Raw genomic sequence first — 23146 nt, forward strand, 5'->3', positions numbered from 1 at the left:
GCACAAAACCTAACAATTCAAAAATGCTAAATAAGGTTTGGAAACCAAGAACAGCAAACAGGTGCTGATGCCAGAAAGAGCCTCGCTAGCTGTTGGGAACCGTACTTTTAAAACTCCAGGAAGTGTAGGATGGACCAATCAGCTTCCTGTACTGCCCCTCAATCCGGCCAATCAGGAAGGGCACCTATAAGAACGAGAAAATAAAAACAACACATATGGCCAGGACCGTAACATGGTCTACTAGTAATGAAGCACGATGGTTGACAAACCAATAAAGTAGCAAAACAGCAATGAAAGAACAAAATTTGATGGAAATATAGAACAATTTCTATGAATAAATAGGCAGTAACACCAGCTTGTGCTGCCCGTAAACCCAAGCAAAAAAGCTTACAGCACCTGGTATTCCCAGGCGGTCTTCCTACCAAGTACTAACCAGGCCCGGCTCTATTTGGCTGCCGAGATCGGACGAGATCGGGGGCTTAGAGAGCTGTTTGGCCGTAAGCTGCATTTCACATCATCAACAGCTCTTAAAAACGCTGGAGAAGCAGAATGCATGACACTTGCTAAGAAGAAGATAAATGTGGCAAAGTACAAAGTACTATAACTGTACTGGTTTGTTACGCCCCTGTCCAGGGGGTCAGGGTGCAACATACAAAGATAAATTAGCATGTTCCCTCTCCGATCCCCAAACCAAAATCCAGTATCGAGATGTTCCAACAGAATGATATTTATTTTAAACGAAAGAAAGTGTCAAACAAAACATGACACTACAACTCAGGGCGAACCAAGGCCAACATAATAAACAAAATAAGCCATTTCCCACAGAAAGTGCTAGCTAGCCTGATAGAAATAAACAAACCAAAAGACAGTCGCTAACCCTAACTCCCTAATGTGAAAACAGTCCAAAGAAAATGGCTGTTCACCCCTACAGATTTAATACGAATTACAAAATATACAATTTATAAACAAAACCACGGCACAAAACCTTACAATTCAAAAATGCTAAATAAGGTTTGGAAACCAAGAACAGCAAACAGGTGCTGCTGCCAGAAAGAGCCTCGCTAGCTGTTGGGAACCGTACTTTTAAAACTCCAGGAAGTGTAGGATGGACCAATCAGCTTCCTGTACTGCCCCCCAATCCGGCCAATCAGGCAGGGCACCTATAAGAACAAGAAAATAAAAACAACACATATGGCCAGGACCGTAACATGGTCTACTAGTGATGAAGCACGATGGTTGACAAACCAATAAAGTAGCAAAACAGCAAAACAGCAATGAAAGAACAAAATTTGATGAAAATATAGAACAATTTCTGTGAATAAATAGGCAGTAACACCAGCTTGTGCTGCCCGTAAACCCAAGCAAAAAAGCTTACAGCACCTGGTATTCCCACGCGGTCTTCCTACCAAGTACTAACCAGGCCCGGCTCTATTTGGCTGCCGAGATCGGACGAGATCGGGCGCTTAGAGAGCGGTGTGGCCGTAAGCTGCATTTGACATCATCAACAGCTCTTAAAAACGTTGGAGAAGCAGAATGCATGAAACTTGCTAAGAAGAAGATAAATGTGGCAAAGTACAAAGTACTATAACTGTAGTGGTCTGTTACGCCCCTGTCCAGGGGGTCAGGGTGCAACATACAAAGATAAATTAGCATGTTCCCTCTCCGATCCCCAAACCAAAATCCAGGATCGAGATGTTCCAACAGAATGATATTTATTTTAAACGAAAGAAAGTGTCAAACAAAACATGACACTACAACTCAGGGCGAACCAAGGCCAACATAATAAACAAAATAAGCCATTTCCCACAGAAAGTGCTAGCTAGCCTGATAGAAATAAACAAACCAAAAGACAGTCGCTAACCCTAACTCCCTAATGTGAAAACAAGAGAAAACAATCAAAAGAAAATGGCTGTTCACCCCTACAGATTTAATACTATTTACAAAATATACAATTTATAAACAAAACCACGGCACAAAACCTAACAATTCAAAAATGCTAAATAAGGTTTGGAAACCAAGAACAGCAAACAGGTGCTGATGCCAGAAAGAGCCTCGCTAGCTGTTGGGAACCGTACTTTTAAAACTCCAGGAAGTGTAGGATGGACCAATCAGCTTCCTGTACTGCCCCTCAATCCGGCCAATCAGGAAGGGCACCTATAGGAACGAGAAAATAAAAACAACACATATGGCCAGGACCGTAACATGGTCTACTAGTAATGAAGCACGATGGTTGAAAAACCAATAAAGTAGCAAAACAGCAATGAAAGAACAAAATTTGATGAAAATATAGAACAATTTCTATGAATAAATAGGCAGTAACACCAGCTTGTGCTGCCCGTAAACCCAAGCAAAAAAGCTTACAGCACCTGGTATTCCCAGGCGGTCTTCCTACCAAGTACTAACCAGGCCCGGCTCTATTTGGCTGCCGAGATCGGACGAGATCGGGCGCTTAGAGAGCGGTGTGGCCGTAAGCTGCATTTGACATCATCAACAGCTCTTAAAAACGCTGGAAAAGCAGAATGCATGACACTTGCTAAGAAGAAGATAAATGTGGCAAAGTACAAAGTACTATAACTGTACTGGTCTGTTACGCCCCTGTCTAGGGGCTCAGGGTGCAACATACAAAGATAAATTAGCATGTTCCCTCTCCGATTCCCAAACCAAAATCCAGGATCGAGATGTTCCAACAAAATGATATTTATTTTAAACGAAAAAGTGTCAAACAAAACATGACACTACAACTCAGGGCGAACCAAGGCCAACATAATAAACAAAACAAGCCATTTCCCACAGAAAGTGCTAGCTACCCTGATAGAAATAAACAAACCATAAGACAGTCGCTAACCCTAACTCCCTAATGTGAAAACAAGAGAAAACAATCAAAAGAAAATGGCTGTTCACCCCTACAGATTTAATACTATTTACAAAATATACAATTTATAAACAAAACCACGGCACAAAACCTTACAATTCAAAAATGCTAAATAAGGTTTGGAAACCAAGAACAGCAAACAGGTGCTGCTGCCAGAAAGAGCCTCGCTAGCTGTTGGGAACCGTACTTTTAAAACTCCAGGAAGTGTAGGATGGACCAATCAGCTTCCTGTACTGCCCCCCAATCCGGCCAATCAGGCAGGGCACCTATAAGAACAACAAAATAAAAACAACACATATGGCCAGGACCGTAACATGGTCTACTAGTAATGAAGCACGATGGTTGACAAACCAATAAAATAGCAAAACAGCAATGAAAGAACAAAATTTGATGAAAATATAGAACAATTTCTGTGAATAAATAGGCAGTAACACCAGCTTGTGCTGCCCGTAAACCCAAGCAAAAAAGCTTACAGCACCTGGTATTCCCACGCGGTCTTCCTACCAAGTACTAACCAGGCCCGGCTCTATTTGGCTGCCGAGATCGGACGAGATCGGGCGCTTAGAGAGCGGTGTGGCCGTAAGCTGCATTTGACATCATCAACAGCTCTTAAAAACGTTGGAGAAGCAGAATGCATGAAACTTGCTAAGAAGAAGATAAATGTGGCAAAGTACAAAGTACTATAACTGTAGTGGTCTGTTACGCCCCTGTCCAGGGGGTCAGGGTGCAACATACAAAGATAAATTAGCATGTTCCCTCTCCGATCCCCAAACCAAAATCCAGGATCGAGATGTTCCAACAGAATGATATTTATTTTAAACGAAAGAAAGTGTCAAACAAAACATGACACTACAACTCAGGGCGAACCAAGGCCAACATAATAAACAAAATAAGCCATTTCCCACAGAAAGTGCTAGCTAGCCTGATAGAAATAAACAAACCAAAAGACAGTCGCTAACCCTAACTCCCTAATGTGAAAACAAGAGAAAACAATCAAAAGAAAATGGCTGTTCACCCCTACAGATTTAATACTATTTACAAAATATACAATTTATAAACAAAACCACGGCACAAAACCTAACAATTCAAAAATGCTAAATAAGGTTTGGAAACCAAGAACAGCAAACAGGTGCTGATGCCAGAAAGAGCCTCGCTAGCTGTTGGGAACCGTACTTTTAAAACTCCAGGAAGTGTAGGATGGACCAATCAGCTTCCTGTACTGCCCCTCAATCCGGCCAATCAGGAAGGGCACCTATAAGAACGAGAAAATAAAAACAACACATATGGCCAGGACCGTAACATGGTCTACTAGTAATGAAGCACGATGGTTGAAAAACCAATAAAGTAGCAAAACAGCAATGAAAGAACAAAATTTGATGAAAATATAGAACAATTTCTATGAATAAATAGGCAGTAACACCAGCTTGTGCTGCCCGTAAACCCAAGCAAAAAAGCTTACAGCACCTGGTATTCCCAGGCGGTCTTCCTACCAAGTACTAACCAGGCCCGGCTCTATTTGGCTGCCGAGATCGGACGAGATCGGGCGCTTAGAGAGCTGTTTGGCCGTAAGCTGCATTTCACATCATCAACAGCTCTTAAAAACGCTGGAGAAGCAGAATGCTTGACACTTGCTAAGAAGAAGATAAATGTGGCAAAGTACAAAGTACTATAACTGTACTGGTCTGTTACGCCCCTGTCCAGGGGGTCAGGGTGCAACATACAAAGATAAATTAGCATGTTCCCTCTCCGATCCCCAAACCAAAATCCAGTATCGAGATGTTCCAACAGAATGATATTTATTTTAAACGAAAGAAAGTGTCAAACAAAACATGACACTACAACTCAGGGCGAACCAAGGCCAACATAATAAACAAAATAAGCCATTTCCCACAGAAAGTGCTAGCTAGCCTGATAGAAATAAACAAACCAAAAGACAGTCGCTAACCCTAACTCCCTAATGTGAAAACAGTCCAAAGAAAATGGCTGTTCACCCCTACAGATTTAATACGAATTACAAAATATACAATTTATAAACAAAACCACGGCACAAAACCTAACAATTCAAAAATGCTAAATAAGGTTTGGAAACCAAGAACAGCAAACAGGTGCTGATGCCAGAAAGAGCCTCGCTAGCTGTTGGGAACCGTACTTTTAAAACTCCAGGAAGTGTAGGATGGACCAATCAGCTTCCTGTACTGCCCCTCAATCCGGCCAATCAGGAAGGGCACCTATAAGAACGAGAAAATAAAAACAACACATATGGCCAGGACCGTAACATGGTCTACTAGTAATGAAGCACGATGGTTGAAAAACCAATAAAGTAGCAAAACAGCAATGAAAGAACAAAATTTGATGAAAATATAGAACAATTTCTATGAATAAATAGGCAGTAACACCAGCTTGTGCTGCCCGTAAACCCAAGCAACAAAGCTTACAGCACCTGGTATTCCCAGGCGGTCTTGCTACCAAGTACTAACCAGGCCCGGCTCTATTTGGCTGCCGAGATCGGACGAGATCGGGCGCTTAGAGAGCGGTGTGGCCGTAAGCTGCATTTGACATCATCAACAGCTCTTAAAAACGCTGGAGAAGCAGAATGCATGACACTTGCTAAGAAGAAGATAAATGTGGCAAAGTACAAAGTACTATAACTGTACTGGTCTGTTACGCCCCTGTCTAGGGGGTCAGGGTGCAACATACAAAGATAAATTAGCATGTTCCCTCTCCGATCCCCAAACCAAAATCCAGGATCGAGATGTTCCAACAGAATGATATTTATTTTAAACGAAAGAAAGTGTCAAACAAAACATGACACTACAACTCAGGGCGAACCAAGGCCAACATAATAAACAAAATAAGCCATTTCCCACAGAAAGTGCTAGCTAGCCTGATAGAAATAAACAAACCAAAAGACAGTCGCTAACCCTAACTCCCTAATGTGAAAACGATCAAAAGAAAATGGCAGTCCACCCCTACAGATTTAATACTATTTACAAAATATACAATTTATAAACAAAACCACGGCACAAAACCTAACAATTCAAAAATGCTAAATAAGGTTTGGAAACCAAGAACAGCAAACAGGTGCTGCTGCCAGAAAGAGCCTCGCTAGCTGTTGGGAACCGTACTTTTAAAACTCCAGGAAGTGTAGGATGGACCAATCAGCTTCCTGTACTGCCCCCCAATCCGGCCAATCAGGCAGGGCACCTATAAGAACAACAAAATAAAAACAACACATATGGCCAGGACCGTAACATGGTCTACTAGTAATGAAGCACGATGGTTGACAAACCAATAAAGTAGCAAAACAGCAATGAAAGAACAAAATTTGATGAAAATATAGAACAATTTCTATGAATAAATAGGCAGTAACACCAGCTTGTGCTGCCCGTAAACCCAAGCAAAAAAGCTTACAGCACCTGGTATTCCCAGGCGGTCTTCCTACCAAGTACTAACCAGGCCCGGCTCTATTTGGCTGCCGAGATCGGACGAGATCGGGCGCTTAGAGAGCGGTGTGGCCGTAAGCTGCATTTGACATCATCAACAGCTCTTAAAAACGCTGGAGAAGCAGAATGCATGAAACTTGCTAAGAAGAAGATAAATGTGGCAAAGTACAAAGTACTATAACTGTACTGGTCTGTTACGCCCCTGTCCAGGGGGTCAGGGTGCAACATACAAAGATAAATTAGCATGTTCCCTTTCCGATCCCCAAACCAAAATCCAGTATCGAGATGTTCCAACAGAATGATATTTATTTTAAACGAAAGAAAGTGTCAAACAAAACATGACACTACAACTCAGGGCGAACCAAGGCCAACATAATAAACAAAATAAGCCATTTCCCACAGAAAGTGCTAGCTAGCCTGATAGAAATAAACAAACCAAAAGACAGTCGCTAACCCTAACTCCCTAATGTGAAAACAAGAGAAAACAATCAAAAGAAAATGGCTGTTCACCCCTACAGATTTAATACTATTTACAAAATATACAATTTATAAACAAAACCACGGCACAAAGCCTAACAATTCAAAAATGCTAAATAAGGTTTGGAAAAAAGGAAAAGCAAACAGGTGTTGCTGCAAGAAAGAGCCTCGCTAGCTGTTGGGAACCGTACTTTTAAAACTCCAGGAAGTGTAGGATGGACCAATCAGCTTCCTGTACTGCCCCCCAATCCGGCCAATCAGGCAGGGCACCTATAAGAACAACAAAATAAAAACAACACATATGGCCAGGACCGTAACATGGTCTACTAGTAATGAAGCACGATGGTTGACAAACCAATAAAGTAGCAAAACAGCAATGAAAGAACAAAATTTGATGAAAATATAGAACAATTTCTATGAATAAATAGGCAGTAACACCAGCTTGTGCTGCCCGTAAACCCAAGCAAAAAAGCTTACAGCACCTGGTATTCCCAGGCGGTCTTCCTACCAAGTACTAACCAGGCCCGGCTCTATTTGGCTGCCGAGATCGGACGAGATCGGGCGCTTAGAGAGCGGTGTGGCCGTAAGCTGCATTTGACATCATCAACAGCTCTTAAAAACGCTGGAGAAGCAGAATGCATGAAACTTGCTAAGAAGAAGATAAATGTGGCAAAGTACAAAGTACTATAACTGTACTGGTCTGTTACGCCCCTGTCCAGGGGGTCAGGGTGCAACATACAAAGATAAATTAGCATGTTCCCTTTCCGATCCCCAAACCAAAATCCAGTATCGAGATGTTCCAACAGAATGATATTTATTTTAAACGAAAGAAAGTGTCAAACAAAACATGACACTACAACTCAGGGCGAACCAAGGCCAACATAATAAACAAAATAAGCCATTTCCCACAGAAAGTGCTAGCTAGCCTGATAGAAATAAACAAACCAAAAGACAGTCGCTAACCCTAACTCCCTAATGTGAAAACAAGAGAAAACAATCAAAAGAAAATGGCTGTTCACCCCTACAGATTTAATACTATTTACAAAATATACAATTTATAAACAAAACCACGGCACAAAACCTAACAATTCAAAAATGCTAAATAAGGTTTGGAAACCAAGAAGAGCAAACAGGTGCTGCTGCCAGAAAGAGCCTCGCTAGCTGTTGGGAACCGTACTTTTAAAACTCCAGGAAGTGTAGGATGGACCAATCAGCTTCCTGTACTGCCCCTCAATCCGGCCAATCAGGCAGGGCACCTATAAGAACGAGAAAATAAAAACAACACATATGGCCAGGACCGTAACATGGTCTACTAATAATGAAGCACGATGGTTGAAAAACCAATAAAGTAGCAAAACAGCAATGAAAGAACAAAATTTGATGAAAATATAGAACAATTTCTATGAATAAATAGGCAGTAACACCAGCTTGTGCTGCTCGTAAACCCAAGCAAAAAAGCTTACAGCACCTGGTATTCCCAGGCGGTCTTCCTACCAAGTACTAACCAGGCCCGGCTCTATTTGGCTGCCGAGATCGGACGAGATCGGGCGCTTAGAGAGCGGTGTGGCCGTAAGCTGCATTTGACATCATCAACAGCTCTTAAAAACGCTGGAGAAGCAGAATGCATGACACTTGCTAAGAAGAAGATAAATGTGGCAAAGTACAAAGTACTATAACTGTACTGGTCTGTTACGCCCCTCTCCAGGGGGTCAGGGTGCAACATACAAAGATAAATTAGCATGTTCCCTCTCCGATCCCCAAACCAAAATCCAGGATCGAGATGTTCCAACAGAATGATATTTATTTTAAACGAAAGAAAGTGTCAAACAAAACATGACACTACAACTCAGGGCGAACCAAGGCCAACATAATAAACAAAATAAGCCATTTCCCACAGAAAGTGCTAGCTAGCCTGATAGAAATAAACAAACCAAAAGACAGACGCTAACCCTAACTCCCTAATGTGAAAACAAGAGAAAACAATCAAAAGAAAATGGCTGTTCACCCCTACAGATTTAATACTATTTACAAAATATACAATTTATACACAAAACCACGGCACAAAACCTAACAATTCAAAAATGCTAAATAAGGTTTGGAAACCAAGAACAGCAAACAGGTGCTGATGCCAGAAAGAGCCTCGCTAGCAGTTGGGAACCGTACTTTTAAAACTCCAGGAAGTGTAGGATGGACAAATCAGCTTCCTGTACTGCCCCCCAATCCGGCCAATCAGGCAGGGCACCTATAAGAACAAGAAAATAAAAACAACACATATGGCAAGGACCGTAACATGGTCTACTAGTAATGAAGCATGATGGTTGACAAACCAATAAAGTAGCAAAACAGCAATGAAAGAACAAAATTTGATGAAAATATAGAACAATTTCTATGAATAAATAGGCAGTAACACCAGCTTGTGCTGCCCGTAAACCCAAGCAAAAAAGCTTACAGCACCTGGTATTCCCAGGCGGTCTTCCTACCAAGTACTAACCAGGCCCGGCTCTATTTGGCTGCCGAGATCGGACGAGATCGGGCGCTTAGAGAGCGGTGTGGCCGTAAGCTGCATTTGACATCATCAACAGCTCTTAAAAACGCTGGAGAAGCAGAATGCATGACACTTGCTAAGAAGAAGATAAATGTGGCAAAGTACAAAGTACTATAACTGTACTGGTCTGTTACGCCCCTGTCTAGGGGGTCAGGGTGCAACATACAAAGATAAATTAGCATGTTCCCTCTCCGATCCCCAAACCAAAATCCAGGATCGAGATGTTCCAACAGAATGATATTTATTTTAAACGAAAGAAAGTGTCAAACAAAACATGACACTACAACTCAGGGCGAACCAAGGCCAACATAATAAACAAAATAAGCCATTTCCCACAGAAAGTGCTAGCTAGCCTGATAGAAATAAACAAACCAAAAGACAGTCGCTAACCCTAACTCCCTAATGTGAAAACAGTCCAAAGAAAATGGCTGTTCACCCCTACAGATTTAATACGAATTACAAAATATACAATTTATAAACAAAACCACGGCACAAAACCTAACAATTCAAAAATGCTAAATAAGGTTTGGAAACCAAGAACAGCAAACAGGTGCTGATGCCAGAAAGAGCCTCGCTAGCTGTTGGGAACCGTACTTTTAAAACTCCAGGAAGTGTAGGATGGACCAATCAGCTTCCTGTACTGCCCCTCAATCCGGCCAATCAGGAAGGGCACCTATAAGAACGAGAAAATAAAAACAACACATATGGCCAGGACCGTAACATGGTCTACTAGTAATGAAGCACGATGGTTGAAAAACCAATAAAGTAGCAAAACAGCAATGAAAGAACAAAATTTGATGAAAATATAGAACAATTTCTATGAATAAATAGGCAGTAACACCAGCTTGTGCTGCCCGTAAACCCAAGCAACAAAGCTTACAGCACCTGGTATTCCCAGGCGGTCTTGCTACCAAGTACTAACCAGGCCCGGCTCTATTTGGCTGCCGAGATCGGACGAGATCGGGCGCTTAGAGAGCGGTGTGGCCGTAAGCTGCATTTGACATCATCAACAGCTCTTAAAAACGCTGGAGAAGCAGAATGCATGACACTTGCTAAGAAGAAGATAAATGTGGCAAAGTACAAAGTACTATAACTGTACTGGTCTGTTACGCCCCTGTCTAGGGGGTCAGGGTGCAACATACAAAGATAAATTAGCATGTTCCCTCTCCGATCCCCAAACCAAAATCCAGGATCGAGATGTTCCAACAGAATGATATTTATTTTAAACGAAAGAAAGTGTCAAACAAAACATGACACTACAACTCAGGGCGAACCAAGGCCAACATAATAAAGAAAATAAGCCATTTCCCACAGAAAGTGCTAGCTAGCCTGATAGAAATAAACAAACCAAAAGACAGTCGCTAACCCTAACTCCCTAATGTGAAAACGATCAAAAGAAAATGGCAGTCCACCCCTACAGATTTAATACTATTTACAAAATATACAATTTATAAACAAAACCACGGCACAAAACCTAACAATTCAAAAATGCTAAATAAGGTTTGGAAACCAAGAACAGCAAACAGGTGCTGCTGCCAGAAAGAGCCTCGCTAGCTGTTGGGAACCGTACTTTTAAAACTCCAGGAAGTGTAGGATGGACCAATCAGCTTCCTGTACTGCCCCCCAATCCGGCCAATCAGGCAGGGCACCTAAAAGAACAAGAAAATAAAAACAACACATATGGCCAGGACCGTAACATGGTCTACTAGTAATGAAGCACGATGGTTGACAAACCAATAAAGTAGCAAAACAGCAATGAAAGAACAAAATTTGATGAAAATATAGAACAATTTCTGTGAATAAATAGGCAGTAACACCAGCTTGTGCTGCCCGTAAACCCAAGCAAAAAAGCTTACAGCACCTGGTATTCCCTCGCGGTCTTCCTACCAAGTACTAACCAGGCCCAGCTCTATTTGGCTGCCGAGATCAGACGAGATCGGGCGCTTAGAGAGCGGTGTGGCCGTAAGCTGCATTTGACATCATCAACAGCTCTTAAAAACGTTGGAGAAGCAGAATGCATGAAACTTGCTAAGAAGAAGATAAATGTGGCAAAGTACAAAGTACTACAACTGTACTGGTCTGTTACGCCCCTGTCCAGGGGGTCAGGGTGAAACATACAAAGATAAATTAGCATGTTCCCTCTCCGATCCTCAAACCAAAATCCAGGATTGAGATGTTCCAACAGAATGATATTTATTTTAAACGAAAGAAAGTGTCAAACAAAACATGACACTACAACTCAGGGTGAACCAAGGCCAACATAATAAACAAAATAAGCCATTTCCCACAGAAAGTGCTAGCTAGCCTGATAGAAATAAACAAACCAAAAGACAGTCGCTAACCCTAACTCCCTAATGTGAAAACAGTCCAAAGAAAATGGCTGTTCACCCCTACAGATTTAATACGAATTACAAAATATACAATTTATAAACAAAACCACGGCACAAAGCCTAACAATTCAAAAATGCTAAATAAGGTTTGGAAAAAAGGAAAAGCAAACAGGTGGTGCTGCAAGAAAGAGCCTCGCTAGCTGTTGGGAACCGTACTTTTAAAACTCCAGGAAGTGTAGGATGGACCAATCAGCTTCCTGTACTGCCCCTCAATCCGGCCAATCAGGCAGGGCACCTATAAGAACGAGAAAATAAAAACAACACATATGGCCAGGACCGTAACATGGTCTACTAATAATAAAGCACGATGGTTGAAAAACCAATAAAGTAGCAAAACAGCAATGAAAGAACAAAATTTGATGAAAATATAGAACAATTTCTATGAATAAATAGGCAGTAACAACAGCTTGTGCTGCCCGTAAACCCAAGCAAAAAAGCTTACAGCACCTGGTATTCCCAGGCGGTCTTCCTACCAAGTACTAACCAGGCCCGGCTCTATTTGGCTGCCGAGATCGGACGAGATCGGGCGCTTAGAGAGCGGTGTGGCCGTAAGCTGCATTTGACATCATCAACAGCTCTTAAAAACGCTGGAGAAGCAGAATGCATGACACTTGCTAAGAAGAAGATAAATGTGGCAAAGTACAAAGTACTATAACTGTACTGGTCTGTTACGCCCCTGTCCAGGGGGTCAGGGTGCAACATACAAAGATAAATTAGCATGTTCCCTCTCCGATCCCCAAACCAAAATCCAGGATCGAGATGTTCCAACAGAATGATATTTATTTTAAACGAAAGAAAGTGTCAAACAAAACATGACACTACAACTCAGGGCGAACCAAGGCCAACATAATAAACAAAATAAGCCATTTCCCACAGAAAGTGCTAGCTAGCCTGATAGAAATAAACAAACCAAAAGACAGACGCTAACCCTAACTCCCTAATGTGAAAACAAGAGAAAACAATCAAAAGAAAATGGCTGTTCACCCCTACAGATTTAATACTATTTACAAAATATACAATTTATACACAAAACCACGGCACAAAACCTAACAATTCAAAAATGCTAAATAAGGTTTGGAAACCAAGAACAGCAAACAGGTGCTGATGCCAGAAAGAGCCTCGCTAGCTGTTGGGAACCGTACTTTTAAAACTCCAGGAAGTGTAGGATGGACAAATCAGCTTCCTGTACTGCCCCCCAATCCGGCCAATCAGGCAGGGCACCTATAAGAACAAGAAAATAAAAACAACACATATGGCCAGGACCGTAACATGGTCTACTAGTAATGAAGCACGATGGTTGACAAACCAATAAAGTAGCAAAACAGCAATGAAAGAACAAAATTTGATGAAAATATAGAACAATTTCTATGAATAAATAGGCAGTAACACCAGCTTGTGCTGCCCGTAAACCCAAGCAAAAAAGCTTACAGCACCTGGTATTCCCAGGCGGTCTTCCTACCAAGTACTAACCAGGCCCGGCTCTATTTGGCTGCCGAGATCGGACGAGATCGGGCGCTTAGAGAGCGGTGTGGCCGTAAGCTGCATTTGACATCATCAACAGCTCTTAAAAACGCTGGAGAAGCAGAATGCATGACACTTGCTAAGAAGAAGATAAATGTGGCAAAGTACAAAGTACTATAACTGTACTGGTCTGTTACGCCCCTGTCTAGGGGGTCAGGGTGCAACATACAAAGATAAATTAGCATGTTCCCTCTCCGATCCTCAAACCAACATCAGGGATTGAGACGTTCCAACAGAATGATATTTATTTTAAACGAAAGTAAGTGTCAAACAAAACATGACACTACAACTCAGGGCGAACCAAGGCCAACATAATAAACAAAATAAGCCATTTCCCACAGAAAGTGCTAGCTAGCCTGATAGAAATAAACAAACCAAAAGACAGTCGCTAACCCTAACTCCCTAATGTGAAAACAAGAGAAAACAATCAAAAGAAAATGGCAGTCCACCCCTACAGATTTAATACTATTTACAAAATATACAATTTATAAACAAAACCACGGCACAAAACCTAACAATTCAAAAATGCTAAATAAGGTTTGGAAACCAAGAACAGCAAACAGGTGCTGCTGCCAGAAAGAGCCTCGCTAGCTGTTGGGAACCGTACTTTTAAAACTCCAGGAAGTGTAGGATGGACCAATCAGCTTCCTGTACTTCCCCCAAATCCAGCCAATCAGGCAGGGCACCTATAAGAACAACAAAATAAAAACAACACATATGGCCAGGACCGTAACATGGTCTACTAGTAATGAAGCACGATGGTTGACAAACCAATAAAGTAGCAAAACAGCAATGAAAGAACAAAATTTGCTGAAAATCTAGAACAATTTCTATGAATAAATAGGCAGTAACACCAGCTTGTGCTGCCCGTAAACCCAAGCAAAAAAGCTTACAGCACCTGGTATTCCCAGGCGGTCTTCCTACCAAGTACTAACCAGGCCCGGCTCTATTTGGCTGCCGAGATCGGACGAGATCGGGCGCTTAGAGAGCGGTGTGGCCGTAAGCTGCATTTGACATCATCAACAGCTCTTAAAAACGCTGGAGAAGCAGAATGCATGACACTTGCTAAGAAGAAGATAAATGTGGCAAAGTACAAAGTACTATAACTGTACTGGTCTGTTACGCCCCTGTCTAGGGGGTCAGGGTGCAACATACAAAGATAAATTAGCATGTTCCCTCTCCGATCCCCAAACCAAAATCCAGGATCGAGATGTTCCAACAGAATGATATTTATTTTAAACAAAAGAAAGTGTCAAATAAAACATGACACTACAACTCAGGGCGAACCAAGGCCAACATAATAAACAAAATAAGCCATTTCCCACAGAAAGTGCTAGCTAGCCTGATAGAAATAAACAAACCAAAAGACAGTCGCTAACCCTAACTCCCTAATGTGAAAACAGTCCAAAGAAAATGGCAGTTCACCCCTACAGATTTAATACTATTTACAAAATATACAATTTATAAACAAAACCACGGCACAAAACCTAACAATTCAAAAATGCTAAATAAGGTTTGGAAACCAAGAACAGCAAACAGGTGCTGATGCCAGAAAGAGCCTCGCTAGCTGTTGGGAACCGTACTTTTAAAACTCCAGGAAGTGTAGGATGGACCAATCAGCTTCCTGTACTGCCCCCCAATCCGGCCAATCAGGCAGGGCACCTATAAGAACAAGAAAATAAAAACAACACATATGGCCAGGACCGTAACATGGTCTACTAGTAATAAAGCACGATGGTTGGCAAACCAATAAAGTAGCAAAACAGCAATGAAAGAACAAAATTTGATGAAAATATAGAACAATTTCTATGAATAAATAGGCAGTAACACCAGCTTGTGCTGCCCGTAAACCCAAGCAAAAAAGCTTACAGCACCTGGTATTCCCAGGCGGTCTTCCTACCAAGTACTAACCAGGCCCGACTCTATTTGGCTGCCGAGATCGGACGAGATCGGGCGCTTAGAGAGCGGTGTGGCCGTAAGCTGCATTTGACATCATCAACAGCTCTTAAAAACGCTGGAGAAGCAGAATGCATGACACTTGCTAAGAAGAAGATAAATGTGGCAAAGTACAAAGTACTATAACTGTACTGGTCTGTTACGCCCCTGTCTAGGGGCTCAGGGTGCAACATACAAAGATAAATTAGCATGTTCCCTCTCCGATCCCCAAACCAAAATCCAGGATCGAGATGTTCCAACAGAATGATATTTATTTTAAACAAAAGAAAGTGTCAAATAAAACATGACACTACAACTCAGGGCGAACCAAGGCCAACATAATAAACAAAATAAGCCATTTCCCACAGAAAGTGCTAGCTAGCCTGATAGAAATAAACAAACCAAAAGACAGTCGCTAACCCTAACTCCCTAATGTGAAAACAGTCCAAAGAAAATGGCAGTCCACCCCTACAGATTTAATACTATTTACAAAATATACAATTTATAAACAAAACCACGGCACAAAACCTAACAATTCAAAAATGCTAAATAAGGTTTGGAAACCAAGAACAGCAAACAGGTGCTGATGCCAGAAAGAGCCTCGCTAGCTGTTGGGAACCGTACTTTTAAAACTCCAGGAAGTGTAGGATGGACCAATCAGCTTCCTGTACTGCCCCCCAATCCGGCCAATCAGGCAGGGCACCTATAAGAACAAGAAAATAAAAACAACACATATGGCCAGGACCGTAACATGGTCTACTAGTAATGAAGCACGATGGTTGGCAAACCAATAAAGTAGCAAAACAGCAATGAAAGAACAAAATTTGATGAAAATATAGAACAATTTCTATGAATAAATAGGCAGTAACACCAGCTTGTGCTGCCCGTAAACCCAAGCAAAAAAGCTTACAGCACCTGGTATTCCCAGGCGGTCTTCCTACCAAGTACTAACCAGGCCCGGCTCTATTTGGCTGCCGAGATCGGACGAGATCGGGCGCTTAGAGAGCGGTGTGGCCGTAAGCTGCATTTGACATCATCAACAGCTCTTAAAAACGCTGGAGAAGCAGAATGCATGACACTTGCTAAGAAGAAGATAAATGTGGCAAAGTACAAAGTACTATAACTGTACTGGTCTGTTACGCCCCTGTCTAGGGGGTCAGGGTGAAACATACAAAGATAAATTTGCATGTTCCCTCTCCGATCCCCAAACCAAAATCCAGGATTGAGATGTTCCAACAGAATGATATTTATTTTAAACGAAAGAAAGTGTCTAACAAAACATGACACTACAACTCAGGGCGAACCAAGGCCAACATAATAAACAAAATAAGCCATTTCCCACAGAAAGTGCTAGCTAGCCTCATAGAAAGAAACAAACCAAAAGACAGTCGCTAACCCTAACTCCCTAATGTGAAAACAAGAGAAAACAATCAAAAGAAAAATGGCAGTCCACCCCTACAGATTTAATACTATTTACAAAATATACAATTTATAAACAAAACCACGGCACAAAACCTAACAATTCAAAAATGCTAAATAAGGTTTGGAAACCAAGAACAGCAAACAGGTGCTGCTGCCAGAAAGAGCCTCGCTAGCTGTTGGGAACCGTACTTTTAAAACTCCAGGAAGTGTAGGATGGACCAATCAGCTTCCTGTACTTCCCCCCAATCCGGCCAATCAGGCAGGGCACCTATAAGAACAAGAAAATAAAAACAACACATATGGCCAGGACCGTAACATGGTCTACTAGTAATGAAGCACGATGGTTGACAAACCAATAAATTAGCAAAACAGCAATGAAAGAACAAAATTTGATGAAAATATAGAACAATTTCTATGAATAAATAGGCAGTAACACCGGCTTGTGCTGCCCGTAAACCCAAGCAAAAAAGCTTACAGCACCTGGTATTCCCAGGCGGTCTTCCTACCAAGTACTAACAACGCCCGGCCTTATTTGGCTGCCGAGATCGGACGGGATCGGGCGCTTTGAGAGCAGTGTGGCCGTAAGCTGCATTTGACATCATCAACAGCTCTTAAAAACGCTGGAGAAGCAGAATGCATGACACTTGCTAAGAAGAAGATAAATGTGGCAAAGTACAAAGTACTATAACTGTACTGGTCTGTTACGCCCCTGTCTAGGGGGTCAGGGTGCAACATACAAAGATAAATTAGCATGTTCCCTCTCCGATCCTCAAACCAACATCAGGGATTGAGATGTTCCAACAGAATGATATTTATTTTAAACGAAAGAAAGTGTCAAACAAAACATGACACTACAACTCAGGGCGAACCAAGGCCAACATAATAAACAAAATAAGCCATTTCCCACAGAAAGTGCTAGCTAGCCTGATAGAAATAAACAAACCAAAAGACAGTCGCTAACCCTAACTCCCTAATGTGAAAACAAGAGAAAACAATCAAAAGAAAATGGCAGTCCACCCCTACAGATTTAATACTATTTACAAAATATACAATTTATAAACAAAACCACGGCACAAAACCTAACAATTCAAAAATGCTAAATAAGGTTTGGAAACCAAGAACAGCAAACAGGTGCTGCTGCCAGAAAGAGCCTCGCTAGCTGTTGGGAACCGTACTTTTAAAACTCCAGGAAGTGTAGGATGGACCAATCAGCTTCCTGTACTTCCCCCAAATCCAGCCAATCAGGCAGGGCACCTATAAGAACAACAAAATAAAAACAACACATATGGCCAGGACCGTAACATGGTCTACTAGTAATGAAGCACGATGGTTGACAAACCAATAAAGTAGCAAAACAGCAATGAAAGAACAAAATTTGCTGAAAATCTAGAACAATTTCTATGAATAAATAGGCAGTAACACCAGCTTGTGCTGCCCGTAAACCCAAGCAAAAAAGCTTACAGCACCTGGTATTCCCAGGCGGTCTTCCTACCAAGTACTAACCAGGCCCAGCTCTATTTGGCTGCCGAGATCGGACGAGATCGGGCGCTTAGAGAGCGGTGTGGCCGTAAGCTGCATTTGACATCATCAACAGCTCTTAAAAACGCTGGAGAAGCAGAATGCATGACACTTGCTAAGAAGAAGATAAATGTGGCAAAGTACAAAGTACTATAACTGTACTGGTCTGTTACGCCCCTGTCTAGGGGGTCAGGGTGCAACATACAAAGATAAATTAGCATGTTCCCTCTCCGATCCCCAAACCAAAATCCAGGATCGAGATGTTCCAACAGAATGATATTTATTTTAAACAAAAGAAAGTGTCAAATAAAACATGACACTACAACTCAGGGCGAACCAAGGCCAACATAATAAACAAAATAAGCCATTTCCCACAGAAAGTGCTAGCTAGCCTGATAGAAATAAACAAACCAAAAGACAGTCGCTAACCCTAACTCCCTAATGTGAAAACAGTCCAAAGAAAATGGCAGTTCACCCCTAAAGATTTAATACTATTTACAAAATATACAATTTATAAACAAAACCACGGCACAAAACCTAACAATTCAAAAATGCTAAATAAGGTTTGGAAACCAAGAACAGCAAACAGGTGCTGATGCCAGAAAGAGCCTCGCTAGCTGTTGGGAACCGTACTTTTAAAACTCCAGGAAGTGTAGGATGGACCAATCAGCTTCCTGTACTGCCCCCCAATCCGGCCAATCAGGCAGGGCACCTATAAGAACAAGAAAATAAAAACAACACATATGGCCAGGACCGTAACATGGTCTACTAGTAATGAAGCACGATGGTTGGCAAACCAATAAAGTAGCAAAACAGCAATGAAAGAACAAAATTTGATGAAAATATAGAACAATTTCTATGAATAAATAGGCAGTAACACCAGCTTGTGCTGCCCGTAAACCCAAGCAAAAAAGCTTACAGCACCTGGTATTCCCAGGCGGTCTTCCTACCAAGTACTAACCAGGCCCGGCTCTATTTGGCTGCCGAGATCGGACGAGATCGGGCGCTTAGAGAGCGGTGTGGCCGTAAGCTGCATTTGACATCATCAACAGCTCTTAAAAACGCTGGAGAAGCAGAATGCATGACACTTGCTAAGAAGAAGATAAATGTGGCAAAGTACAAAGTACTATAACTGTACTGGTCTGTTACGGCCCTGTCTAGGGGGTCAGGGTGCAACATACAAAGATAAATTAGCATGTTCCCTCTCCGATCCCCAATCCAAAATCCAGGATTGAGATGTTCCAACAGAATGATATTTATTTTAAACGAAAGAAAGTGTCTAACAAAACATGACACTACAACTCAGGGCGAACCAAGGCCAACATAATAAACAAAATAAGCCATTTCCCACAGAAAGTGCTAGCTAGCCTCATAGAAAGAAACAAACCAAAAGACAGTCGCTAACCCTAACTCCCTAATGTGAAAACAAGAGAAAACAATCAAAAGAAAAATGGCAGTCCACCCCTACAGATTTAATACTATTTACAAAATATACAATTTATAAACAAAACCACGGCACAAAACCTAACAATTCAAAAATGCTAAATAAGGTTTGGAAACCAAGAACAGCAAACAGGTGCTGATGCCAGAAAGAGCCTCGCTAGCTGTTGGGAACCGTACTTTTAAAACTCCAGGAAGTGTAGGATGGACCAATCAGCTTCCTGTACTGCCCCCCAATCCGGCCAATCAGGCAGGGCACCTATAAGAACAAGAAAATAAAAACAACACATATGGCCAGGACCGTAACATGGTCTACTAGTAATAAAGCACGATGGTTGGCAAACCAATAAAGTAGCAAAACAGCAATGAAAGAACAAAATTTGATGAAAATATAGAACAATTTCTATGAATAAATAGGCAGTAACACCAGCTTGTGCTGCCCGTAAACCCAAGCAAAATAGCTTACAGCACCTGGTATTCCCAGGCGGTCTTCCTACCAAGTACTAACCAGGCCCGACTCTATTTGGCTGCCGAGATCGGACGAGATCGGGCGCTTAGAGAGCGGTGTGGCCGTAAGCTGCATTTGACATCATCAACAGCTCTTAAAAACGCTGGAGAAGCAGAATGCATGACACTTGCTAAGAAGAAGATAAATGTGGCAAAGTACAAAGTACTATAACTGTACTGGTCTGTTACGCCCCTGTCTAGGGGCTCAGGGTGCAACATACAAAGATAAATTAGCATGTTCCTTCTCCGATCCCCAAACCAAAATCCAGGATCGAGATGTTCCAACAGAATGATATTTATTTTAAACAAAAGAAAGTGTCAAATAAAACATGACACTACAACTCAGGGCGAACCAAGGCCAACATAATAAACAAAATAAGCCATTTCCCACAGAAAGTGCTAGCTAGCCTGATAGAAATAAACAAACCAAAAGACAGTCGCTAACCCTAACTCCCTAATGTGAAAACAGTCCAAAGAAAATGGCAGTCCACCCCTACAGATTTAATACTATTTACAAAATATACAATTTATAAACAAAACCACGGCACAAAACCTAACAATTCAAAAATGCTAAATAAGGTTTGGAAACCAAGAACAGCAAACAGGTGCTGATGCCAGAAAGAGCCTCGCTAGCTGTTGGGAACCGTACTTTTAAAACTCCAGGAAGTGTAGGATGGACCAATCAGCTTCCTGTACTGCCCCCCAATCCGGCCAATCAGGCAGGGCACCTATAAGAACAAGAAAATAAAAACAACACATATGGCCAGGACCGTAACATGGTCTACTAGTAATGAAGCACGATGGTTGGCAAACCAATAAAGTAGCAAAACAGCAATGAAAGAACAAAATTTGATGAAAATATAGAACAATTTCTATGAATAAATAGGCAGTAACACCAGCTTGTGCTGCCCGTAAACCCAAGCAAAAAAGCTTACAGCACCTGGTATTCCCAGGCGGTCTTCCTACCAAGTACTAACCAGGCCCGGCTCTATTTGGCTGCCGAGATCGGACGAGATCGGGCGCTTAGAGAGCGGTGTGGCCGTAAGCTGCATTTGACATCATCAACAGCTCTTAAAAACGCTGGAGAAGCAGAATGCATGACACTTGCTAAGAAGAAGATAAATGTGGCAAAGTACAAAGTACTATAACTGTACTGGTCTGTTACGCCCCTGTCTAGGGGGTCAGGGTGAAACATACAAAGATAAATTTGCATGTTCCCTCTCCGATCCCCAAACCAAAATCCAGGATTGAGATGTTCCAACAGAATGATATTTATTTTAAACGAAAGAAAGTGTCTAACAAAACATGACACTACAACTCAGGGCGAACCAAGGCCAACATAATAAACAAAATAAGCCATTTCCCACAGAAAGTGCTAGCTAGCCTCATAGAAAGAAACAAACCAAAAGACAGTCGCTAACCCTAACTCCCTAATGTGAAAACAAGAGAAAACAATCAAAAGAAAAATGGCAGTCCACCCCTACAGATTTAATACTATTTACAAAATATACAATTTATAAACAAAACCACGGCACAAAACCTAACAATTCAAAAATGCTAAATAAGGTTTGGAAACCAAGAACAGCAAACAGGTGCTGCTGCCAGAAAGAGCCTCGCTAGCTGTTGGGAACCGTACTTTTAAAACTCCAGGAAGTGTAGGATGGACCAATCAGCTTCCTGTACTTCCCCCCAATCCGGCCAATCAGGCAGGGCACCTATAAGAACAAGAAAATAAAAACAACACATATGGCCAGGACCGTAACATGGTCTACTAGTAATGAAGCACGATGGTTGACAAACCAATAAATTAGCAAAACAGCAATGAAAGAACAAAATTTGATGAAAATATAGAACAATTTCTATGAATAAATAGGCAGTAACACCGGCTTGTGCTGCCCGTAAACCCAAGCAAAAAAGCTTACAGCACCTGGTATTCCCAGGCGGTCTTCCTACCAAGTACTAACAACGCCCGGCCTTATTTGGCTGCCGAGATCGGACGGGATCGGGCGCTTTGAGAGCAGTGTGGCCGTAAGCTGCATTTGACATCATCAACAGCTCTTAAAAACGCTGGAGAAGCAGAATGCATGACACTTGCTAAGAAGAAGATAAATGTGGCAAAGTACAAAGTACTATAACTGTACTGGTCTGTTACGCCCCTGTCTAGGGGGTCAGGGTGCAACATACAAAGATAAATTAGCATGTTCCCTCTCCGATCCCCAAACCAAAATCCAGGATCGAGATGTTCCAACAGAATGATATTTATTTTAAACGAAAGAAAGTGTCAAACAAAACATGACACTACAACTCAGGGCGAACCAAGGCCAACATAATAAACAAAATAAGCCATTTCCCACAGAAAGTGCTAGCTAGCCTGATAGAAATAAACAAACCAAAAGACAGTCGCTAACCCTAACTCCCTAATGTGAAAACAAGAGAAAACAATCAAAAGAAAATGGCAGTCCACCCCTACAGATTTAATACTATTTACAAAATATACAATTTATAAACAAAACCACGGCACAAAACCTAACAATTCAAAAATGCTAAATAAGGTTTGGAAACCAAGAACAGCAAACAGGTGCTGCTGCCAGAAAGAGCCTCGCTAGCTGTTGGGAACCGTACTTTTAAAACTCCAGGAAGTGTAGGATGGACCAATCAGCTTCCTGTACTTCCCCCAAATCCAGCCAATCAGGCAGGGCACCTATAAGAACAACAAAATAAAAACAACACATATGGCCAGGACCGTAACATGGTCTACTAGTAATGAAGCACGATGGTTGGCAAACCAATAAAGTAGCAAAACAGCAATGAAAGAACAAAATTTGATGAAAATATAGAACAATTTCTATGAATAAATAGGCAGTAACACCAGCTTGTGCTGCCCGTAAACCCAAGCAAAAAAGCTTACAGCACCTGGTATTCCCAGGCGGTCTTCCTACCAAGTACTAACCAGGCCCAGCTCTATTTGGCTGCCGAGATCGGACGAGATCGGGCGCTTAGAGAGCGGTGTGGCCGTAAGCTGCATTTGACATCATCAACAGCTCTTAAAAACGCTGGAGAAGCAGAATGCATGACA

The 23146-nt window shown here is 41.8% G+C and overlaps 24 pseudogenes; all 24 read right to left on the reverse strand.

Annotated features, from left to right (window-relative positions):
- Window positions 1-384: 384 nt before the first annotated feature.
- On the reverse strand, window positions 385-503 carry LOC137111457 (5S ribosomal RNA; annotated as a pseudogene).
- Window positions 504-1368: 865 nt separating this feature from the next.
- LOC137112032 (5S ribosomal RNA) lies at window positions 1369-1487 on the reverse strand (annotated as a pseudogene).
- Window positions 1488-2354: 867 nt separating this feature from the next.
- LOC137111542 (5S ribosomal RNA) lies at window positions 2355-2473 on the reverse strand (annotated as a pseudogene).
- Window positions 2474-3338: 865 nt separating this feature from the next.
- Window positions 3339-3457, reverse strand: LOC137112033 (5S ribosomal RNA; annotated as a pseudogene).
- Window positions 3458-4324: 867 nt separating this feature from the next.
- On the reverse strand, window positions 4325-4443 carry LOC137111414 (5S ribosomal RNA; annotated as a pseudogene).
- An 857-nt stretch (window positions 4444-5300) lies between these two features.
- LOC137111450 (5S ribosomal RNA) lies at window positions 5301-5419 on the reverse strand (annotated as a pseudogene).
- Window positions 5420-6276: 857 nt separating this feature from the next.
- LOC137111553 (5S ribosomal RNA) lies at window positions 6277-6395 on the reverse strand (annotated as a pseudogene).
- Window positions 6396-7262: 867 nt separating this feature from the next.
- On the reverse strand, window positions 7263-7381 carry LOC137111565 (5S ribosomal RNA; annotated as a pseudogene).
- Window positions 7382-8248: 867 nt separating this feature from the next.
- On the reverse strand, window positions 8249-8367 carry LOC137111577 (5S ribosomal RNA; annotated as a pseudogene).
- An 867-nt stretch (window positions 8368-9234) lies between these two features.
- LOC137111589 (5S ribosomal RNA) lies at window positions 9235-9353 on the reverse strand (annotated as a pseudogene).
- An 857-nt stretch (window positions 9354-10210) lies between these two features.
- Window positions 10211-10329, reverse strand: LOC137111451 (5S ribosomal RNA; annotated as a pseudogene).
- An 857-nt stretch (window positions 10330-11186) lies between these two features.
- Window positions 11187-11305, reverse strand: LOC137112112 (5S ribosomal RNA; annotated as a pseudogene).
- An 857-nt stretch (window positions 11306-12162) lies between these two features.
- On the reverse strand, window positions 12163-12281 carry LOC137111600 (5S ribosomal RNA; annotated as a pseudogene).
- Window positions 12282-13148: 867 nt separating this feature from the next.
- LOC137111612 (5S ribosomal RNA) lies at window positions 13149-13267 on the reverse strand (annotated as a pseudogene).
- Window positions 13268-14134: 867 nt separating this feature from the next.
- Window positions 14135-14253, reverse strand: LOC137111624 (5S ribosomal RNA; annotated as a pseudogene).
- An 857-nt stretch (window positions 14254-15110) lies between these two features.
- LOC137112131 (5S ribosomal RNA) lies at window positions 15111-15229 on the reverse strand (annotated as a pseudogene).
- Window positions 15230-16086: 857 nt separating this feature from the next.
- On the reverse strand, window positions 16087-16205 carry LOC137111635 (5S ribosomal RNA; annotated as a pseudogene).
- An 868-nt stretch (window positions 16206-17073) lies between these two features.
- LOC137111666 (5S ribosomal RNA) lies at window positions 17074-17192 on the reverse strand (annotated as a pseudogene).
- An 867-nt stretch (window positions 17193-18059) lies between these two features.
- LOC137111846 (5S ribosomal RNA) lies at window positions 18060-18178 on the reverse strand (annotated as a pseudogene).
- An 857-nt stretch (window positions 18179-19035) lies between these two features.
- Window positions 19036-19154, reverse strand: LOC137111647 (5S ribosomal RNA; annotated as a pseudogene).
- An 868-nt stretch (window positions 19155-20022) lies between these two features.
- On the reverse strand, window positions 20023-20141 carry LOC137112143 (5S ribosomal RNA; annotated as a pseudogene).
- An 857-nt stretch (window positions 20142-20998) lies between these two features.
- LOC137111658 (5S ribosomal RNA) lies at window positions 20999-21117 on the reverse strand (annotated as a pseudogene).
- An 868-nt stretch (window positions 21118-21985) lies between these two features.
- LOC137111667 (5S ribosomal RNA) lies at window positions 21986-22104 on the reverse strand (annotated as a pseudogene).
- An 867-nt stretch (window positions 22105-22971) lies between these two features.
- Window positions 22972-23090, reverse strand: LOC137111857 (5S ribosomal RNA; annotated as a pseudogene).
- Between the last annotated feature and the right edge of the window lie 56 nt (window positions 23091-23146).

The sequence above is a fragment of the Channa argus genome, unplaced genomic scaffold, assembly GCF_033026475.1.
Source record: "Channa argus isolate prfri unplaced genomic scaffold, Channa argus male v1.0 Contig011, whole genome shotgun sequence".
Taxonomy (NCBI): domain Eukaryota; kingdom Metazoa; phylum Chordata; class Actinopteri; order Anabantiformes; family Channidae; genus Channa; species Channa argus.